General features: G+C 44.3%; 1 long non-coding RNA gene across 1 annotated transcript in view; it reads left to right on the forward strand.

Annotated features, from left to right (window-relative positions):
• Nucleotides 1-8,458: 8,458 nt before the first annotated feature.
• The window catches only part of LOC311621218, a 29,957-nt gene continuing 24,664 nt past the window's right edge, over nt 8,459-13,751 (forward strand). Inside the window, exon 1 of the long non-coding RNA XR_014794800.1 lies at nt 8,459-8,604. This is a non-coding gene — a long non-coding RNA (uncharacterized lncRNA). The remainder of the gene's footprint in view (nt 8,605-13,751) is intronic.

Consider the following 13,751-nt stretch of genomic DNA (forward strand, 5'->3'; position numbering starts at 1 on the left):
ATGTAGTAAATGTTCTCAGGGAGTGTGCTTATAAATGTCTTCAAATTCTCAAAAGAATCCAACCCATCAACCATGAAGAATCCCACATGTTTTCTAAAAGTGGCTTCAGGCACTCACATTCTCCTATTTCTGACTCCGCCTGGGTTTCATCTGTGGGGATCAAGGTGGAGGACTGCATTGGGCCAGGGGGAAATAGATGAACTGCTACCTGTGATCGGTATTGAAATATAGGTAGGTAATCCATTTAGTCTAATTGAACAACCTATTACCTCCCAGCAACCTCCTGAAACTTGTTTTGAGAAACTAAATGAAACATTTTCAAGTTTGTTTCAGGGAAGGCAGGATGCCATGTTGCTGCAATGATACCGGCACTCAGCTGGAGCTGTACCTAAGGATTGGAAACATCACTAAATAACCACCGTCCTGATTTATAGTTAATTATGACTTACATCATTGCAAATATTGGAACCAGAAAAACAGAAAATGATACATAGCATCTGGTGTGGGCAGAGCAAGTAGGTTTCCTGAAAACAGTAGTAGCTGAGCCCTCAATAGTGACTCCAAACCTTGGCAGCGTTATGGCTGTAACTTGATTAAATACTAAATGCTAAATTTACATTCTAAACTCCAGAGGCCTCAATATAATAACCTGTAGCATTGAATACAAGGAGGAAGAAAGGAAAACTGCTTCGATAACAATGGTTCTACTTTGTAAGCCTCAAAGGATCTGAGTCTCATTTATTTATCTATTCGCTAGAAATGGGACTGTGGGTTGGGAAATCTGGTTTGATCCTGCTGTGTCAGGGTAGGCCTGAGCTCATGAAATCTTGATTGACAATGTTCAACAGTGGAGGGAATAAGGCCCAGGACTTTAGGAAAATAGTTTATTTATTTTTATTAGGCATTCCTAGGCAAATGAAGCCTATTCCTCTGACAGCCTGGGGTTTGAGAAAATTACGGAAAAGTTTGAAGCAGGTTATAGAAGCGGAGTTAATTCACATTTAACCAGAGGAGAGGACATGGAAAATGGTTAAAGTGACTTCCTAGTTTTTCTCAGCCATAGAAACTTTTAATTTTCCAAGGGTTCTGAGAGACCAAATTGGTTGCATGTAATGATCATGTCTCTGAGGACCCCTTTCGTCTGGAACAGTTTCTCAGTTTTCCCTGATTTCCCTGACCTTGAACTTTGTGAAGATGACAGGCCACTTATTTTTGGAATGTTCCTCCAGGTGAGTTTTCTGATGTTTCCTCACAGTGAGATTCAGGTTATGCATCTTTAGTGGAAATATCACAGAAGTTCTTCTAAAGGCCTCATGTTGGGATTTAATTTGTTCTCATTATGGATGATGTTCGTTCACTTTGACAACACAAATAAGATGATATCTGCCAGATGCTTCCACTGCAGTTACCTTTCCACCCTTTTGCAATTTTGAGAAGTACTTAAACATTATGTAAATGTACTTTTTATATTGGTTTAATTTACTTGTTCGTTTATTTATATCTAAACCAGAGGCCTGGTGCACAAAATTTGTGCACGGGGATGTATCTCTCAGCCCAGCCTGCACCCTCTCCAATCTGGGACCCTTCGAGGGATGTCTGACTGTCCATTTAGGCCCATTTCCGGTTCATGCTAAGGAGCAGAGACATGTCACATAAAGCAGGGAAACAGGAGGCACCTCCTTTAAACATGTTTTCCTATCTAATCCTGTAGAACAAATGCTCCTAATACACTTTAATTTGTAAAGTATATTTTTATTTTAAAACTAGAGGCCCAGTGCGCAAAATTTGTGCATGGGGGTGGGGGGGGAGGTGTCCTTCAGCCCAGCCTGCACCCTCTCTAATCCTGGTGGGATCGGGACTAAACGGGCAGTCGGACATCCCTCTCACAATCCAAGACTGCTAGCTCCCAACTGCTTGCCTGCCTGCCTTCCTGATTGCTCCTGTTTCTGCCTGCCAGCCTGATCACCCCCTAATCATTCCCCTGCCAGCCTGATTGATGCCTAACTTCTCCCCTGCCAGCCTGTTTGCCCTTAACTGCCCTCCCCTGCAGGTCTGGTCACCCCTAACTGCCTTTCCCTGCCGGCTTGATTGCCCACAACTGCCCTCCATAGCAGGCCTCATCCTTCCCAACTGCCCTCCCCTGCTGGCCATCTTGTGTCATGGGGGCAGGATCTTTGACCACATGGGGGCAGCAATCTTGTGTGTTGGAGTGATGGCAATCTGCATATTACTCTTTTATTAGATAGGATAGAGGCCTGGTGCATGGGTGGGGGGCCAGCTGGTTTGCCCTGAAGGGTGTCCCGGACAGGGTGGGGGTTCCCTTGGAGCGTAGAGCAGGGGGTGGCCTGGGTGAGAGACCTGTGGTGGTTTGCAGGCCAGCCACACCTCCCAGCGGCCCAAGCAGAGGCCCTGGTATCTGGGATTTATTTATTTTCTATAATTGAAACTTTGTAGCCTTGAGTGGAGACCTGGGCCATCCAGAGTGTGTGAAAAGCTTGGCTTCCTCCATTGCTGGGGAAACCCAAACCTCCTGCTCTCTCTGTGGCCACAGCCATCTTGGTTGGGCTAATTTGCATACTCACTCCTGATTGGCTGGTGGGCATGGCTTGTGGGTGGAGTGGAGTGGTGGTTAATTTGCATATTGCTCTCTTATTAGATAAGATGAAAGCAGTTTCCTATTTTATTTAGTGGGTTACAGTCTTTCATGATCATTGATTGATATAGAAGTTGTTCCTAACTTGGCCAGTGATAGTCCCTTCTAGCCTGCTGCCTGTCTCCATCATTCTCTGCTCACTACCTTTTCTGGCTCAAGGTCTTACAGGCTCATCTTGTACTTTTCCTGTCCCATCCCTGGGGAATCAGCCATTTTACTGACAAGCTCTTATTCTTCTTAGTGAAAGATGGTTTTTGGAGACCAGGCATGGGTGCCAGGATTATCATTACACCTCAGCATCTCAGGGGACAAAGGTAGGGGATCTTTGAATGCATACACATATCACATTTTTATTTCTCTGTCTACATAGACTGAAAACCATGAATTCACATGGACATCCCCAATTCCAATCAACACTACAAGGTTCATTCTAGTTTCCTCCCTCTCTACATTTGTAACTTCCTTTGCTGACAGTGACAAATCTGGAACCTGTATCAGCAATATATTTATTTATTTTTATCAACCTCCCTGGATGTAACCATCTCCCTCCTCTGCCACTACCACCCCCACCCTGTGCTCACCTCATATGTGTCTGGTTCTCTAAGCTGGGCTGCCCTGCCTGGATGCTGTCCTCACCCAGCGTGGCTTTGATGCCTTCAGGAGACAACCCCTCACGTCTTCCTCCCCACCTTTCAGCTTGGAATGTGACTACCCCAGGGGGCTATTCTTGTAGGGACCCTCTACACACCTGTTGGACTCCAATACCATACCCTATAAGACTTGAATATGTTGTTATGCTGCATCACCATGGAGATGCCTGCTTAGACGCTGGCACCCAAAATGAGCCACCATGGTCTCCTCACCCCAGCACCTGTACCTTTCTCCCTCAGCCTTACCTAATGGCTTGAGCACTAAATTGTTTAGGAAGGAAAGAGGAAGGCATTTAGAATTTTTTAAGTAATATTTTTGTCCTTTTAAAGATAGTTTTGGTACTCAAAATGAATCATTCTCTTTGATCAGAAAGAAGGAAAGGGAAGGAAGTTTTGAGAGTTACCAGGTGGTCGCCTGGTCTTCTCTATGCTTTCTGTTGAGGGAAATGGGCAAAGGGATTGTGAACGCCTATAAAGGAGCAGCCTGGAAGGCTTTCCCCTTCATGGGGAACAAGCACTGTTGGCCTAATCTTAGGAGCACATCAGTTCGGTTCCTCTACACTGATTGCACTCCATAGTGGACAACTGTACACATACTTCAAGGGGCTCCTGGCTCATGAGCCTGGCCTCCTTAGTTGCTACCAAACATTCAAAGTAGAATTAATACCACTCCTCCTCAAACTCTCCCCAAAACCAGAAGAGAACACTTCCAAACTCATTTTACAAGGCCAGCATTGACCCAATATCAAAACAAGATATAAACACCACAAAAAAGAGAAAATTACAGGCCATTACTACTCATGAACATAGATGCAAAGATTTTCAACAAAATACTAGCTAACCAAGTTTGACAATTCAAAAAGATATATGCATGCCATGTTTATTGCAGCATTATTTACAATAGCCATAATATAGAAACAACCTGAATGATGAATGAATGAATGAATGAATGAATGAAGCAATTGTGGTACATACATACAATGGAATACTATTCAGCCATAAAAAGAAGAAAATCTTGTATTTTGCAACAACATGAATAGACTTTGAGAGCATTATGCTAGATGAAATCTCAGAAAAAGACAAATACTATATGATCTCACTTATATGTGGAATCTAAACAAGCAAACAACCAGGCTCACAGATACAGAGAACAGATTGGTCTTTGCCAGAAGCAGGGGTGCAGGTGGAAGTGGACAAAATGGGTTAAAGTGGTCAAAAGGTACAAACTTCCAGTTATAGAATAAACAAGTCGAGGGGATGTAATGTACAGCATAGTGACTGACTATGGTTAATAATTCTGTATTAGTATAGGGTGTGCAAGGCCCTGGAAAATATTTTTGTTGGGCCCTTGCCTGTACAAATAATTTAATTAAAAACTATATCATAGAACCCATGTGCACATGTGAGGTCTGGTGATTTATCAGTCAAGACTTCGAACAAATAATGAGCAAAGAAGACACATTTACATATTTGTTTATGGCCCATCAGTGCCGGTAAAGATTTTTCATATTATCCAGGCACTATTTCTCCTGTCCAGGCACAGGAACCATTATTCATGTTTTTCACTATTACATGCACTTTCTGGGCTGATTTCATATCTCCCACAGTGAGAAAATGCAGCAGTGTTATTACACGAATAGACTTTCAGGACCTGCTCGTATTGAAACAATAGAGGTCACCTTGCCTCTGCAGTCTCCTAATTCTATTTATTTCATACTGACCAGTCATCTGTGCGTACCAGCTTCCAGCGACTATCACTGATGACCACATATGCAAGTCTTACCCAGAGTATGAAGGAAAATGGATACAAGAATTTATTTTCTAGATACTTTAAATGTACTGTCCTAAATCTGAGAGCATAAACAAAACAGCGGATCTTCCAACTATACCCTCTCTTGACCTTGTTAGGCTGTAGTCACTGCATTCCTAGAACACATTCTCTTTCCCTGTCTTCCTCTACCATCATATCATCAGGGAGGGGCAGTGGATGGAGGGAGAAAACCAGTTCCTCTTGTATAAGAAATGTCAGTCCTCATCCAGCATAGTTTAAGATCAACCTGAGCGCAGGATATCACCAAGACTGGAGGCAGCAGAGGACATGAATGGGAAGGGCCGGCTGGTGTTGGGGAGCAATGGTCCCAAGTGTCCTCAGAAGAGAGGGGCACAGTCACCCGAGACTTCCTGCTGGGAGTGGGTGACTGCCAGGTGCCAGCGGTGGGCGGAAAGGGTACAGGACACCTGCTGGATTCACCTGCAGTGCCACAGAGCAGGAGGCACGTCGTGACATGGGCCCACACATGCAGCTCCAGTCAAGACCTGCACGTGCTCGTTTCTGATGGGAGGGACACTCGAACCCAGTAATTCTGGGAGCCTAATCTTGCCCGCTCTTGTAAAAGAAAAACCCTGCCAGTCAGTAGGAGAGTTGCTGACCAAGTCACCCTCCAGAACCACAGCCTGGCCACAGAATAACCCTCAGGTGAGGGTCCTGGGACCCCTTCCGGAGTCTCAGTGAGCCAACTTGCAGGATACCGGGTGAGAGAACACCCCAAAGCCACACAGGATGGAGGGCCTTCACTAATCTCCGCTCAGACATCACTGCCAGGCTAGCCACTCCCAGCCCAGGAGGGGGGCCTGGAACATTTGAGGCAGGAGCTCCAAGGCATGGGAGCCCGGCCTGCGGCACAGGGTGGGCAGGCCTGAGGGCGGAGCTGCTGTCCCTAACAGTGAACTAACTTGAGGCTTGTCCTGATTGAGCCTTTGCCTAGCACAGCCAGAGCAGGTCTCACAGGAGGGCTGCCCTTGGGAAAGCAGAGGCTCAAGTTCACTGCTCACTTGGAAAAGAGGAAAATAAGCTACGACAAGCGGCCAGTTTACTCACCCCAATCCCAACCGGGTGACGCCTCGCCAGCAAGTAAGGGCGGCCAGGGGCCCCAGTGTCTCAGCGGTGGTGTTCCCTACACCTGGAGGGAAACATGGAGAATGAGGGAGAAGTGTTCCCACCTGAACCTGAGAGGCTCCTAGATACTTGTGTACTGAGAGAGGGACCACCTGCATCTGCTTTACAGATGAGGCGACGGAGGCCAAATAAACTGCCTAAGGCTTTGTGGCTGGTACTGTGGGATTTAGGATTTGAACTCTGGCTGATGAAGGAAATGGGTGAAGGAGAGCAGGGAGGGAGGGGAAGGAGGGTTAGAAAAGGCTAGAGGCCTGTCATCTCTGGAGTAACTGGAATGTGCAAATACTGCCTTAAGCTTCCCCCTTTCCAGGCTCAAGAGCGTCTGCAGAGAACAAACCTAAATTTGTGTCACCGTTTGAAAGGAAAATATTCTGCTAGGGTGCAAAGAAGCTGATCCTCACTTCTGGAGACACCTGACATTAGCAGGTCACTAGGGAAGGCTGCTACTCAATTTACAAGACAAAATGTTCCCTTCCTTGTGATTTATTTATTTATACCCAGCAGGTGTCTTACTGCAGGACCGTGAGGCAATCACCGGTCCTCGGGATTATTAATCAATGTTGTCATCCTTACAAAGCTCAAAATTTCATCCTGTACTTTCATTTTAATAGAGGGCCCGCTGCAGAGGAAGCTCTCAGAAATGCAAAGGCAGGTGAGGCCCCGGGAGAAGAGAGGAAATGAGCCTGACCTCCACGGGAGCGCTGCCTCCGCGGAGCCTCCCGCGGGCTTCCCAGGGTGGCCGACAGCAGCGTGCAGGTGGGAGATCAGGCGGCAGACGTTTCTGCAGGGTCCAAGCAGAGAAGGGGAAAATCTAATTTTTTTTTAAGACATGAATTATGAGGAAGAACAGAGTGTGACTCACCTTTTACAGTGACTTGGAAGCTCGGCATTATAGCAACGCGGTCCCTGAAAGCCTGCAGGGAAGGAAGCTGATCTAGGCGCTGCCTGAGCAACTGAGACCCATCCAGACCACAGCCAGCAGAGGTGTTGGGGGACCATGGAGAGAGCTGTGAACTGTGAGCAGGGACACCTTATACATTCCCAGTCTCTCTGAGCTTGCAGGACTTCCTCCAGCCAGCTGATCCGAGTTGACAAGTCAGGCATAGCCTATGTACATCCTTGACCACAGGAGACCTACATGGTTTTAGGAGGGCCTCTGAGGAGCCAGGGAGTGAAGGTTGAAGTCAAAACAGCTTTCCTAGGGAACAACGCCCTTTTTTTGAGGAAAAGGAAAGACCATGTGTACATAAATATACATACGTGCATTTTTTTTGCCAATATGGTAAAAATGTTAATAATAAGACAGTAGGGGTTTGTTATGTATTCTTGTAATTTCTCATATATTTTTAAATGTTAATTTAAAAAAATATTGACATTTCTATTTTAAAATCTCTAAGTTTAACATTTGTGCTCTCCAAATGTGCCAGGTATCTGCCGAGAAAGTTCCAGTTGCTAGAAGCTAGAGAACCACTGACATTTGCTTTCATTTTGGATTTCATTCTAGTTCTGCTCTGCCACTCTGTGTTCTCCTTCCTCCCCACCCCAAGCCTTTCCTAATTAAAACTGACCCCAAAATGGAAGCAGACAAAATTAGCAAATGTCTTCATCTGCTAATTTGTCATTCTTTTCCCACTCTGCTGCTGGCAGCTCAGGATCCATGCACAAAGCAGGTCTGTAAGTAAACAGAAACCTATTTCTGATCTAAACTTAGCTGCTGCCCTGACTGACCGAGGATTACAGGGGGTGAGAAAGGAGGAGCCTAGCTGCTGGGGAGTGGGAAAACAGCGGTTGTAGTCAGATCTGAATTCAAGTTCTAGCTCCAGTGTGTCTGGCTGTGCCAGCCACTGCCTGCTCCTTAAGAGAAGATATATAATACAACTTAGTAGTTAATTTTTCATTAGTCTAAGCACAAAACAGTCTATGAATAGACAAGCGCCTTCTGCCAAGTTGCCTTGGCAGTGCTCCCCCAGCCTCCCGGAGTTTCTGTTACTGGAGATGAGGAGGCGGTGGGTATTCATTAACCAAAAGGATTAGCTGTCTGGGACAGAGACTAATCAGGACCCAACCAGACCACGGACAGCGGATTTAGCATGGCTGTGGTACTTGACATTTACTCCTCTTCAATCACAGCCTGCTTTCTACCCAAGTGCCACCAGGCGGTAGAGACACGAGTTCCCTTTGACCACATCACTGTTCTTGCTCACTTTGAGATGTGGATAGTGGTCACTTGCACTTTGAGTACCACAGGGACAGACAAGGAGAAAAAGGATGAGACAGACTTCTCTCTGCAGTGAACTTGAGAGTAACACAAACGTCTGCATCTGCTGAGATCATTTCTATTCCAGGTAGGAGAATAAATTATTGCTTAGGCTACTCTCCTTAGCCTCTTTGGTCTTATTCTCTGGTTATTAAGACAGGTAACTACCAATTTCTGCATAGCTTTTGGTCCAAATGTCTAGTGTTTTCATCTCCACTGAAACAAAGTTATAAAAGGCTATTTAACTTGCAGGTTAGGAGCTGAGATTTACTTCATTTGTACTTGCATTGAATATTAACTCACCTTTGATCCAAACTCCCTTACTAGCTGTGTGACCCTTGGCAGCTCTTTAACCTTTTGATGCCTTTTGGAGATTAGTCTAAAGCTCTATGACTTTTTGTTAGGATAAACTAAAATAATGCATATAAAACCACCTACTAAAGAGATGCAAGTAGGATACACTTGGCAAATGTTAGCCAATTTTCCCTCGCTGTCCTACAGTTTTCTGCATCTCTTCTGTTCTTTATAACCAGCGTTTCCTTAACTAAAAGACTCACTCAAGTTCTCTGTGGTAATAGCTGTGTATGTGTTATTATAAAGGATGCCCATGAACAGTGTGGGTAGCAGAGGGTTTTGGACAGTAAGATGAGATACCTTGGGAAAGGACAGCTATGGCTGCTTCTATGTTCTAGTGTTCCATCAGCAACAAGGCTCAGCTTCCTTCTCTGCACTACAGTTGGCGTCCTTTTTCAATCCACTGGGGCATGTGCCCTTGATCAGAATCAAACCCAGTACCCTTCAGTCCACAAACTGATGCTCTATCCACTGAGCCAAACCAGCCAGGGTCAATTCGCTTTAAATTATTTTTATTTTTAGAGAGAGGGAGAGGGAGAAAAACATCGATGAGAGAAAATCATTGATTGGCTGCCTTCTGCATGCCTCACAATGGAGATGGAGCCTGCAACCTGAGCATGTGCCCTGATGGGGAAACGAACCGTGACATCCTGATTCATGGGTTGACGCTCAACTGCTGAGCCACACCGGTCACTTTCAATCCTCTCGATTTCTTCTACTGGTGGTTTCAAGTTGCTCTTATTTTTGGCTTCCTCATGACTTGGCTACTTACAACTTTACTATCTCATGCAACCCTTTGCTTCAGCTCCCATTTCCTACTGGGACTTCCTTATTTCCCAACATACATCAGCGAGAACACCTGGCTAGCCTGCCTTGTCTTTAGTGCTTGGTCACTGGCCAACCTCCGAATAGATGGGCCTTGTGTCTTCCCAGCAGTCTCATCAGCTCTGGCTAAAAGTGGGTTTCTATGCCCTGCAGTGTCCCAAAGTCTGTAGGTGTTGGGAAATAATCCATGGGTTTCTTGTGGGTCCGGAGTCTTCTGAGAAAGAGGCACTGACAGCTTTGTTTTGCCTTTTCAAAGCGTTTATATGGAAAAGTTTTAGAAGACAGATACTTATCCTCCCTTCCCCCCATGGCAGAGGATGGATTTGTTTCCTAACCAAGATAACTGATGTCTTGCCCTGGGCAAAGGCCAGGCAGGCTTGTCCAGCAGCCCTCAGACAGGGGCTTCCTAAGCTCAAATTTCAAGTAGAAGAGCCATGGCAGGCACTGTGGTGAAGCCATCTAATGCAGCTCTGCACTCCCCTTCCTCTTCATGACGTTTCACCTATACATGGATTAAACAAGCTCTAAGGGATTCTCCAAGGCCTTTATTTTGGGAAGAAAATGCATTATACAGCAGAGGGAATGGGGAGAGACAAGAACCCTAATGGCTGTGCAACAATTCTGCCCTCCCTACCAGATGTGGCACCTCTCTATGCCATGCTGCTAAGAGCTGCATCGCCTAGCACTTAACACCCTGGTTGCAAACAGCCCATTTTCACATGGTTCATTCAGCTGCCGAGCGTGTCAGGATGTGGCAAATCTGACAATTTGACGGTGACCGTTACGCCTTGTCAAGCCCTTAGTGTGACAGTTTTCAGTGTATGTTAGACCGGATCTACCAGCAGGTTACCCAAATATTTTGCACCAGAGAGGCTATATACCTAGTAGGAATGCAATGTTTTGGAATTGCCTGTTCTATGTTCCATTTGCTGGGTGAGAACACAATGGATGCTTAAATGTAAATGCCTAGAGTACAGTGAATAAAGGGGGAAATTAATAAAAATATAACACAGGAAACAAGGTGAACCACTTTTCAGTTTGCTTCTGTCCATTCTTCTCAGTCCCATTTCTGAGAAACACTGTCCACATTTCCCTGGTTTTTTATTATTTATTTTTTAATTTTTTTTTATTTATTATGGTCTCACATAATTGTTCTTATTCCCCCATTCTCATCCCAAACCCCTCCCTAGATATGCCCCCACCCCCCCAACCCCCATTGTCCATGGCCACTGGCTAGGCCCATATGTATGCACACAAGTCCTTTGTTTCATTTCCCTGGTTTTGAGACATCATCATGCCCTGCTGGGGCACTTAAGCTCCTAAGAGATCCACCTATAGATGGAACAACATTTATATGATCTCCCCTTGGAGGCTCAGCACGTATTCTTTCTCCCTGCTCTGGTTTCTATCCTCAGGCTCTGAGTCCCTGGCCAAGGTGAAACCCCTCCTATCCAGTGAATCCAACTGCCGGGGGACATGGAGCACATGTAAGAGTCTCCTCATTACAACCACACTCCAGAAGGCCAGGGAGTTTCACTATTTTGTGCCAGAAGAGGTACTTGATAAGCAGTTTTTAAGTGGATAGAAGCTCAGGATATGCAGTTAATTTGTTAGGTTTGATGAAAGCGTTTTCCCAGAGAATCAGGGAAGATGCCACACTGATAGGTCCTAGTATGTTATTTTCATAAGCTAATCTGTAAGAATTTTTAACATCTTTCGGATGTTTGTCAAGGTGTGCAGTTTTAAAAAAAATGTATGTTTTTATTTCTTAGAGGGAGAGGGAGAGGGATAGAAACATCAATCAGAGAGGAACATCATTGATTGGCTGCCTCCTGCACAGCCTTTACTGGGGATTGAGCCTGCAGCCTAGATACATGCCCTGACCAGAATTGAACCTGGGACCTTTTAGTCCCAGGCTGATGCTCTATCCTCTGAGCCAAACTGGGTAGGGCAGTTTGCACTTGTAATTCACCATCATCCAATCTAGATTAGAACTTGCTTTCCAGACAAGGTTGGCTTTGTAAGCTCCCAATCCCTATGTTCATTTGCCCTAAATGTGAATTTAAACTAAAATTAAAACTTGGACCTTCTGTAATGGTAGCAAAAATAGGGTACTGCAATGCTAGGGTTGACAGGTCCTGGTCTAGGTCAAGAGGAGGAATTCTTTGGTAAGGCCAAAGGCCAGTCAGTATGATGTTATGTAATGAAGCCCCTTACAACAGTTGTCTGTAACACCTGGGTCCTCTTAACGAGAAAATGGGAATAAAAGACAAAGAGAATTAGAGCATAGCTTTAAATGCTTGTAAAGAATTTAAAATAGCATTTAAGGACTGAAATCAAAAGGAAACGCTGCCAAATGTCTCTTCCTACTGATGAAACAATTTGGGGATAGAGTCTCTCTTTGGAGGGACTGCAAATGACCCTGGCTTCTGAAGGAAGAAATCCAGATACTTTAGCACCTGTCTAGGTGTCTGCACTAGTGAGGTCTCACTGGTTGGATGTCATACACCTATCAGGACACAGATAGGATCCCAAGTCATCAGGCAGAACAATTTAAGGATCCCAAGTCATCAGGCAGAAGTAGTTCTCATGAGATCTTAGTGGTGACTAAGAAACTTTATTAACCAATTCATTAGAACTTTGATCAGGGGTATATTAGGGCAAACATGCCTCTTTATAGCAATTTAGCAAAATAAGTAAACACTAACAAAATAGTTTTGTTTTTTTTAAAAGAAATTTAAACAGACACTCCTTCCACTCCCCACCCCCATTTTTAAAACTCAGACTGTATCTCAAAAAGCTTACTTAAATATTAACGTTGATCAGATAACGTTGATCATATCACCTAGGAAGGTGGCATGAACCAGAAAGAACCCTCAGGCTCTGCCTTAAGAACCAAGACTCAAATTTTTATTTGTAAAGTTGGGACAACTTCAGATTCATTATGAATTATTAGCTAAAACAGCCTAACAGAATATCTAATATTTAGCACTTAAATACATTTTTCAATGAATCTTTTTAAGAAGAAATACTATGTTATAATCACAGGAAAAACGAGAACTTTGTAGAGAATTTCTGTTACAGTGAATGATTATGAGAGAGTATCTTTCTAAAAAGATAAAAAAGACATAAAGACCTCTTCTTTCACTTTCCACTATTAAAACTATATACTGATTACAACCAAGAAGCAATCAGTTGCCACATACAGGCATGTCATCTTTTAGCAAAATTACTATTAAGTAAATTTTATTTATTATCCTATATAATAAAAGGCTAATATGCAAATTGACCGAACAATAGAATTACCAATCCCTATGACACACACTGACCACCAGGGGACAGATGCTCAGTGCAGAAGCCGCCCCTTGGTGGTCAGTGCACTACTGGGCCAGAAGCCGGGCTCATGGCTGGCAAGCGTAGCAGTGGTGGGGGGAGCCTCTCCCACCTCCGCGGCAGGGCTAAGGATGTCCTAGGCTGTCAGTCGGACATTCCTTGAGGGCTCCAGGACTGTGAGAGCACAGGCCAGAATGAGGGACGCCCCGCTCCCCCAAGTGCATGAATTTCATGCACAGGGCCTCTAGATTTAATAAAGATCACCTGTCAAATTCTAAATTCTTTTAACTCCTGAGAAGGGACTAAGATAGTTTTTAGGTTTTCATCTGAAATGTTAAACAACCCTAAAGGTAGTGTTAAAAATCAAACAAGGATGGACGCAAACAAAAAAACATTTATTAAAAACTTTATTCATGCACAAACCAGTGGTAATTTAGATTCATTTTATAGAGAAAACAGAAGCAGAGAGGATTAAATGGCTTGTCAAGGTCATATTACTTCAAATATCACATTTTTGAGAGGAAAAAAGTAGACTCTAAAAATTAGAAAATTGAGCTTGAAAATGATCACTTATCAAATTGTAGGACAGATTAATAAAGAGATGGCCTGTGAGCAGTTGGAAAAGGAGGTGGTTTTACTAAGAATGAGGCATTTCCTGCTAAATTAATTTCCTTTCTTGATTTAATATACTAGCAGGCAAGGCTATTTCCATACACAGTGTAA

The sequence above is a fragment of the Pipistrellus hanaki genome, assembly GCF_964339955.1.
Source record: "Pipistrellus hanaki genome assembly, chromosome: 4".
Classification (NCBI taxonomy): domain Eukaryota; kingdom Metazoa; phylum Chordata; class Mammalia; order Chiroptera; family Vespertilionidae; genus Pipistrellus; species Pipistrellus hanaki.